At 41.5% G+C, this 8661-nt stretch overlaps 1 pseudogene; it reads left to right on the plus strand.

Moving 5' to 3' along the window:
• Positions 1-482: 482 nt before the first annotated feature.
• Positions 483-1284, plus strand: LOC105746592 (large ribosomal subunit protein uL23-like; annotated as a pseudogene).
• Positions 1285-8661: the final 7377 nt, after the last annotated feature.

Below are 8661 nucleotides of genomic sequence, written 5' to 3' on the forward strand. Positions count from 1 at the left end.
AGGTATGTGAGCAGGACAAGTTATTTAACCAGTGTTCCAGTGTTCTCATCTTTAAAGTGAATATAATGATATACCTCCAGATTTGTGGAGATTAGATGCACCCATGTACATGAAACATTTGGAACAGCCTAGCACAGGTTAAGTATTAAGTATTGTTGGCTATTGTCCATTCACTAAAGTATAAGCTTTTAATTTATCCAGCACAGAGCCTGGATGAATCAATGAAATGGAAGGCTCTTTTGCAGCCCCAGTAAACACTGGTAGTGTTTGGTAACTGCCACATTCTTTGAAGAGGTTAGCATTAGCCAGTGGTTTTATTCGACTTCAGATTTTACTTTATGAAGTAAAGCAGTTTTGAGTGTAGGATTAAAAATATCAGTGAAACTGAAATATTGGAACACAACCATCAGAGATACTAGCTCATTCCACAGTGATTTCAAAAGAAGTCTACATTTCATGGTGTGTATAATATAAATAAAAACTTATTGCCTTTTCATGAGGATGGCGCCGAAAGCGAAGAAGGAAGCGCCTGCCCCTCCCAAAACCGAAGCAAAAGCAAAAGCTTTGAAAGCCAAGAAGGCAGTACTGAAAGGCATCCACAGCCACAAAAAAGAGATGATCTGCACGTCACCCACCTTCCGGCGACCTAAGACGCTGCATCTCAGGAGACAGCCTAAATATCCTCGGAAAAGTGCCCTCAGGAGAAACAAGCTTGACCACTATGCCATCATCAAGTTCCCCCACCACTGAGTCACCCATGAAGAAGATGGAAGACAACAACACACTTGTGTTCATTGTGGAGGTCAAGGCCAACAAGTACCAGATCAAGCAAGCTGTGAAGAAGCTCTGTGACATCCATGTGGCCAAGGTCAACACCCTGATCAGGCCTGATGGAGAGAAGAAGGCATATGTTCGACTGTCTCCTAACTATGATGCTTTGGATGTTGCCAACAAAATTGGGATCATCTAAACTGAGTCCAGCTGGCTAATTCTAAATATATTAAGTTTTGTGACCCTAAAAAAACAAAACAAAAAAAACTTATTAGGTAGATTACTGAAGGTCTGTTTAACCAACCTTTAGGTTCAGGGTCTTCTCTTGGGTGTACCCTTTTAGAGAATCAGGAAGAAGAACATGTGCAATCTTTTTTTTTTTTTTTTTAATGTACCTGTGCCTAGAATTGAACCAGGACCTTGTATGTGGGAAGCCTGTGCTAAACTACTGAGCCACATCGGCTCCCCAGAGTCTTGAATAAATAGTCTTGAAACAGCTTCCATGTTACCCCAGGATTCAATAATTATGCTGCTTTTTATATGTTGCCTGGTTTTTCAGTACAAGTTTAATAGATATGATAAAACTTACCTCAGGCATAAGGGGCAAAGGCTTTGATATGAGTCAAACCTGAATCTGAGTTCGTTACTATCTGTGACCTGGAGTAAGTTTCTAACTTGTAAGCTTCAGTTTCTTCATCTGTAAAATGGGGTATCAAGTCTAAAGGAAATGCTTAAATGAAGTAACTAACTGAACAAATATTTAAGTCCTCCTCTGTGCTAGACCCTGGAGAAACATTAGGAACAGATGAACTTCCTACCCTCATGTCACTTCCATCCTAGTAGATGAGATAGACACACTCCCATAAAAAGGGACAAAAAAAGAGTATTATAAATATGACAAATGCTATGAGAAACAACACAAATAACAAGGACCTATCTTAGGTATGGTACTTCTCCAAGGTGCTCTTTAAGCCAAAGACAGGGATAAGAAGGAGCCGGTCATGTGAGGAGTTGAGACAGACGCAGTCCAAGGATAGGGAATGACAGGTGCAAAGGTTCTAAGTAAGAAAGTCCAGGGTTTCCAAAGAACTGAAAACTGGTTTAACACAGTATTGTGAGCATAGGGAAGAATGGCATGAGATGATGCCCAGGACTTGTATGGTACTAGATCACATAGGGCTCTAAAGTCGTCTTGTTTTATTCTCCCTGCAACGGAAGGGAAGGGCGGGTGGAGGGAGGGGAATGTCTCAATCACTCTTGCTGACATGTAAAGAATGGACTGAAGGAGGACCAGATAAACCCAGGCAAATCAGTTAGAAGCTGCTGTAGCAGTTCAGGCTAGAATTGACAGCAGGCTGCGGGGGCTGGATCAGGGAGGGCTGGAGAGAAGTGAATTACTTCCAAGAGTAGTTTAAGATAGAATTGACAAGGACTGCTGTTGGATTCATTATTCAGGATATGAGAACAGGAAATGGCTTCCAGATTTCTAGTTAGAGTAATCGGGTGCTTAGAGGAATAGGCTTTGATGAAGGCTGTTGTTAAGGGAGTCAGAATATAAAACTTTAGTACAAAGTTTAAGGTGCCTATAAGAGATCGGAGAGGCAAAATCAAATACACAGACTAGAGCTCAAAGGAGAAATTTTGTCAAGAACTATAAATTTGGGCATTGTGTGCATTTAATTGAGATTTAATATGGCCAGTATAAACTGGAAGGTATCCTCTGACCTATCAAAATTCCATCATTAACGACAAAGACTACACACAATCAGATATAATTAACATTAAACAGTTTCCCATGTACAACTAATAATAAATAACTGGGAGCAATATTATTTTATGAAAAGACCCCCTATCTCCAGGAGAGAGTCAAAGGAAAACGGCTTCAAAGAAAGCAACTTTGTTCCTAAAAATCTGAGCTATTAAGATAATGAATGGAGGGTGGGGGGCAGACATGTGCTTATTTATAGCCTTCCAGTCAAGCCAACTTCCCTGCCAAAATGAAGTTTTTTTTTTCTTCTGTCTTCTAAGTACAATTTTTTGAAGGACATAAATTCCTAAATAATGAAGATAAAAACTGATTAGGTTTTAACAGAATAGTGCAGACTATTTACTTTTGCAAGTAGACTTGTGTTGTCCCAAGTACACCAGTCACATGCATGTTCAGTTAAAGACCTTGTTCTCTAATCACTCCCTGGAAGTCAATGACCTTAAATTTTAGGGCCCAAAATTCAAAATTTGTATAGATCTTATTTTTAGTGATTTCAATATAGTGACTATGAACAGCTGTTCCTATCAGATGGCCCAGGTTTCCTCAAGTGGCAATGCAGGACCTTTGAGTACAGGATATGATTTAGAAAAGTGCTGTGTGGCATCTCCTCCCTAGAGTTGCCCCCTAATTGACACTCAGCCTTTCTGGCAAGAGTTGTAATCCATAACCATAATGTAAATTATAAGCAAGCACTGCTTCAGCATAACAAAGTGAGGCCAGCTACTGCAGCCTGCCCCTCCAGAGAGACTAATACCTCTGAAATAGCCACAGATGATTTAATGCCCTCCTTTAGCAATGGGAAGAATGGAAGTTGCCCAGGCAGCATTCATCTCAACAAGCCAAAGTTTCCTTCTGTTCCTTAAAATCGAAGGCCCGCTAATTTCTCCAGAAAAACGTTATATTTCCAGTTCAACATACCTATCACTGTGGCTGTAGAACACAGACAGTGAAGAATCTAAACGGGGCCAAATGAAAATCTTGGGTAGGGAATAAGCACGAGGTTTTTGTCTTCACAGAGGTATGTAAGGATAATAAAGTGTAACAGGTCAAATGCATTTTATATTTTTAAAAAACTTTTGTCTTTTTTTTAAAGATAAATAGATCACAAGAAATGTTACATTAAAAAATATAAGCCTTGTGTATGAGTGATATATTTCAATAAATTTTTAAAAACTAAAAAAAAAAATATATAGAAGAGGTTTCCATGTACCCCACCCCCCAGCCCCCCACACTCCTCCCACATCAACAACCTCTTTCATCATTGTGGCACATTCACTGCATTTGGTGAATACATTTTGGAGCACTGCTGCACCCCATGGATTATAGTTTACATTGTAGTTTACACTCTCCCCCAGTCCATTCAGTGGTTATGGCGGGATATATAATGTCCAGCATCTAACCCTGTAATATCATTTAGTACAACTTCAAACCTAGAAAATTCCTCCACATCACATTTCTTCTTCCCTCTCCCTGCCCTCTGCAACTACTGTGGCCACTGTCTCCACATCAATGATACAACTTCCATTGCTAAAGTCACAATAGTTCTATAGTAGAATGTAAGTCCATTCTAATCCATATTTTATTCCTCCATCCTGTGGACCCTGGGATGGTAATGTTTACTCCACCTCTAAATTGAGAGGGGGCTTAGATCCCACGTGGCTGATGGATGGGATTCTTCTGCTTGCAGTTGTAGGCACTCTTGGTTCCCTGGTGAGGTTGACCATCTTCACCTCCCTGTTAGATGACCTGGGTAAGTCCAATGAACCACAGAGTAGGATTTGCAACTCTGCTGAGGTTCAGGGCCCACCTGGCACATGGCCAGTCCAGAGATTCAAGTCTCCCGAGTATACACCAACCCCAGCACCAACTACAGGTTCAGTAAAAGTGACAGAAGAGGCATGTGTAGAAAGGTCACATCTGAGTCCAACTCCATCACACTCAGGAGCACAAATTCCAAAGTAGGGCTCACTTACAAGGTACTGAACTCCAGAACCATCTATCATGACTGTAGGACCTGGGTGTCTCCGTAGCCCTTAGGAGCACCACTACCTGGGGTTGTATCTACTTTGGTTGTCTCTGAGATGTGACCCCTCTGACGACCTCCCGACTCATTCTGAAGTCTCTTAGCCATATAAACTCATTTGTCTTTACCATTTCCCCCTTTTTATTGAAGGTCTTTTTCTAATTGCATCACCAGCTGGTAACTGGTAATAATCTCTCAGTGCCAGGGAGGCTCATCCCCAGGAGTCATGTCCCACACTGGGGAGAAGGTAATACATTTACATGCTGATGTTGTCAAGTGCATTTTAAAGGGCACTTCAATTTAGTAAAATTATTATCCTATTTTATGTACTTCAGGAATTCTGTTCAATGAAAAATCTGATTGTGGGCCAGGTGGAGGGGATTGAGGAATATAAATGTACAGCATGGTAGGCAGCCTCAAACAGTTGCTAACAATTCCTACCTTTTGGTATTCACAACCTTGTATAATACCCTCCCCTTGAATGTGGCTTGGACCTTATGAACTTGCTTCAAATGAACATACTATGACAAAATTGATGGTATATCACTTCCAAGATTTCATTATAAAAAGACTGGAAAAGTGGACATGGTGGACGATGGGTATGGGGAAAGGCAGGAAGAGATGAGAGGTGGAGGCGTCTTTGGGACATGGAGCTGCCCTGGATGGTGCTTCAGAGGTAATCACCGGACATTGTAAATCCTCACAGGGCCCACTGGATGGAATGGGGGAGAGTATGGGCCATGATGTGGACCATTGTCTATGAGGTGCAGAGGTGCCCAAAGATGTACTTACCAAATCCAATGGATGTGTCATGATGATGGGAACGAGTGTTGTTGGGGGGGGAGAGGGGGGTGGGGGGGTGGGGTTGAATGGGACCTCACATATATATTTTTAATGTAATATTATTACAAAGTCAATAAAAAAAAAAAAAGGAAAAAAAAAAAAAAAGACTGGCTTCCATCTTGGGTGTTCTTTTACTCTCTTTTCTGAATTACTAGCTCTGGAGGAAGCCAGCCACTGTGTCATGAGGCAGCCATCTAGAGAGGCTCACGTGATGAGGGACCAAGGCCTGCCAGAAACCTGGTGTATGGGCTTGGAAGAGGATCTCCCCTCCCCCAGTCAAGTCTTCAGATGAGACCACAGCCCTGGCCCACAGCTTGTCTGCAACCTCAGGAGACCTTGAGCCAGAGGCACCAGCTAAGTCACACCTAGATTCCTGACCCACAGAAATTATGAAATAAATATTTGGTATTTTAAGAGGCTAACATGGGAAGCAGATGTGGCTCAAGTGATAAGGCCTTCACCTACCACATGGGAGGTCCCGGGTTCTATCCCTGCGGCCACCTGGTGAAAAAGAAGAAGAGAAAGCATACTTGCACAGCGAGCCAGTGCCCACGTGGTGAGCCCATGCAGTGAGCCAAGTACCAACACAGTGAGCCAAGTGCCTGCATGGCAAGCCAAGTGCCCATGTGGGTGCCCACGCAGAGAGCCAAGTGCCCACATGGTGAGCCAAGTGCCCGCATGACTGTGCGCATGGCAAGCCAAGTGCCTGCATGATGAGCCATGTGCCCACATGAGTGCCCATGTGGTAAGCCAGTGTCTGTGTAGCTAGGTGAGTGCTCACATGGTCAGCCAGTGCCTGTGCAAGTAAGTCACGCAGCAAGATGATGAAGCAACAAAAGAGAGACGAAGGGGAGAGTCAAGGTGAAGCTCAGCTGAGACCAGGAACTGAGGTCGCACAATTTAGACATGGAAACTCTCTCCACATCGGAGGTCCCCAGGATCAAGTCCTGGTGAATCCTAGAGGAGAAAGACAAGAAGAGAAGACAAAAAGAGAAATAAATACAGAAGATCACACAGCAAATGGACACAGACAGCAAAAAAACAGCAGGGCAGGGGAGAGTGAGGGAAAGAAGAAAAAAAAGAAAAGGCTAACGATGGACTAATTTGTTATGTAGCATTAGATAGCTAATACACATTGGGTGCTAGAGAGCAAAAGGCAGTATTGTGGACCAACACCATTAGACACCAGAGCTAAGTAGGCAGAAGTTTCTAAGAGTGGAGGAGAGTGTCAACCTTACCTAAACTTCACAGAATGAGGGTCCTACAAAAACCAGTTGTCGAGGCCAGCCATGGAAACTGAAGCAGCAACCAGTAAAAGGAACCTTAGGGTGCAGAAATTATCCTGTGCCATTTACTGAACCCTCATTAGGTGCTAGGCTTTATGCAATGTGCTTTATATCTATCATTGAATTTTCACCACATCCTTATGAGATGGCTGTGATTGTCATCTAACAGACAAGAAAACAGGATGAGGTTAGTTTGTCTAAGATGACATAGTTAGAAAGCAAAAAAATCAAAACTTTTTTTTAATAGATTTTATTTTTAGAACAGTTTTAGGTTTACAGAAAAAACAGTAGATCATACAAAAGTTTCCCATATACCACACCCCCAAACCCAGTTTCCCCTATTGTTAACATCTTACGTTAGTTTGGTACATTTGTTAGAATCAATGAACCAATATTGAGACATTATCATTAACTAAAGTCTGTAGTTAATTCCATTTCTTTAGTTTTTACCTAATGTCTTTTTTCTGTTCCAGGATCACATCCAGACACCACATTACCTTTAGTCATCGCCATCTCCTTAAGCTCCTCTTGTGACAATTTCTCAGACTCCTTGTGTGGTTTTTTTGTTTTTTTTTTAAATTTATATATATATATTTTTATTAGAGACATTGTGAACTTACAAAACAATCATGCAAATATACAGATGAGCTCCTTGTTTTTGATGTCCTCGACAGTTTTGAGTACAGGTCAATTATATGGTAAGACTCCCCACTATAGAATTTGTTTATTTTCATCAAGATTAGACTGAATTTATAGGTTGGGGGAAACAAAACCACCAAGGCAACATGCCATTTTCACCACATCATGCCAAAAGTACATACTACAACAAAATTTATCACTGCTGATATTGACCTTGATCATGTGACCGAGGTGGTAGTAACTGTCAAGTTTCTCCACTGTAAAGCTACTCTTTTTTCCCTTTTGAATACCATACTTTCTGGAAGGAAGCTGCTATGCTCAGTCCACTTTTACAGAGTAGGGAGTTAGACAGAACCAACTTTTGAGCTTAGCACTGACTCAAAAACAGTGTATCATGAAAGATGTTCTGCAACCAGATTATCATGGTACTCTGCCACCCCAGATATAAAACAGTGTGACTCAAAGGTCAGGTGGATATTATTGCTCTGTCCTGATACAGCCACTAAGCAAAGCACAAAACTCTCCATTCCCCCAACAGAGTTCAGAGCAATCCTAGAGACCCACCCTTCCAAACTCCATGTGCCCAATCCCGATATCCCCTTGTTCCTTTTTCACTTCTAGCGTCAGGAAGCTGAAAGACTAATTCACCATTCTACTATAAATTTATAGTTCTTAATCAGGAATTTAAGTTCCATATGCAGCTTTAAAAATATAGTATGGAAAGCAAATGTGTCTCAAGCAGCTAGGCTCCTGTCTACTACATGGGAGGTCCTGGGTTCGGTTTCCGGACCCTCCTAAAAAAAAAGAAGATGAGCAGACAGCAAATGCAAACAATGAGGGGTGTTAAGTAAATAAAAATAAATAAAATTTAAAATATAGTACACCTGCCCAGGTCTACCCTGGAGATTCTGCTTCAGTTAAGCCTGATGTGGAGTCCAGGCAAATATATTTTTTAATGTTCCACAAGGGTTCTTACCATTGGTCAAGAATTACCAGAAATATTTACAGCTAATATGTTGCTCACCTAGAAACAGATGTATTTTTCAAAGCCATAGTTCACAGTCAAAAGGAATGAGGAAGGAATTCTTCACCTTCCAAAGGATTGAGAAGCAACCTACAGGAATGCCTCTCTCCCTTCCGCCTCTGAGCAGGGTATACAAGGAAGGCAGGGAAAATGTTTTAGTTTGCTGGCTACTGAAAGTAATACGCCATGAAATGGATTTGCTTTTAACAGTGGGAAATTATTAGCTTACAAGCTTACCGTTTTGAGGCCATGAAAATGTCCAAATCAAGGCATTACCAAGACGATACTTTCTGCCTGAAGACTGGCT

This window comes from Dasypus novemcinctus, chromosome 5 (genome assembly GCF_030445035.2).
Source record: "Dasypus novemcinctus isolate mDasNov1 chromosome 5, mDasNov1.1.hap2, whole genome shotgun sequence".
Classification (NCBI taxonomy): Eukaryota; Metazoa; Chordata; class Mammalia; order Cingulata; family Dasypodidae; genus Dasypus; species Dasypus novemcinctus.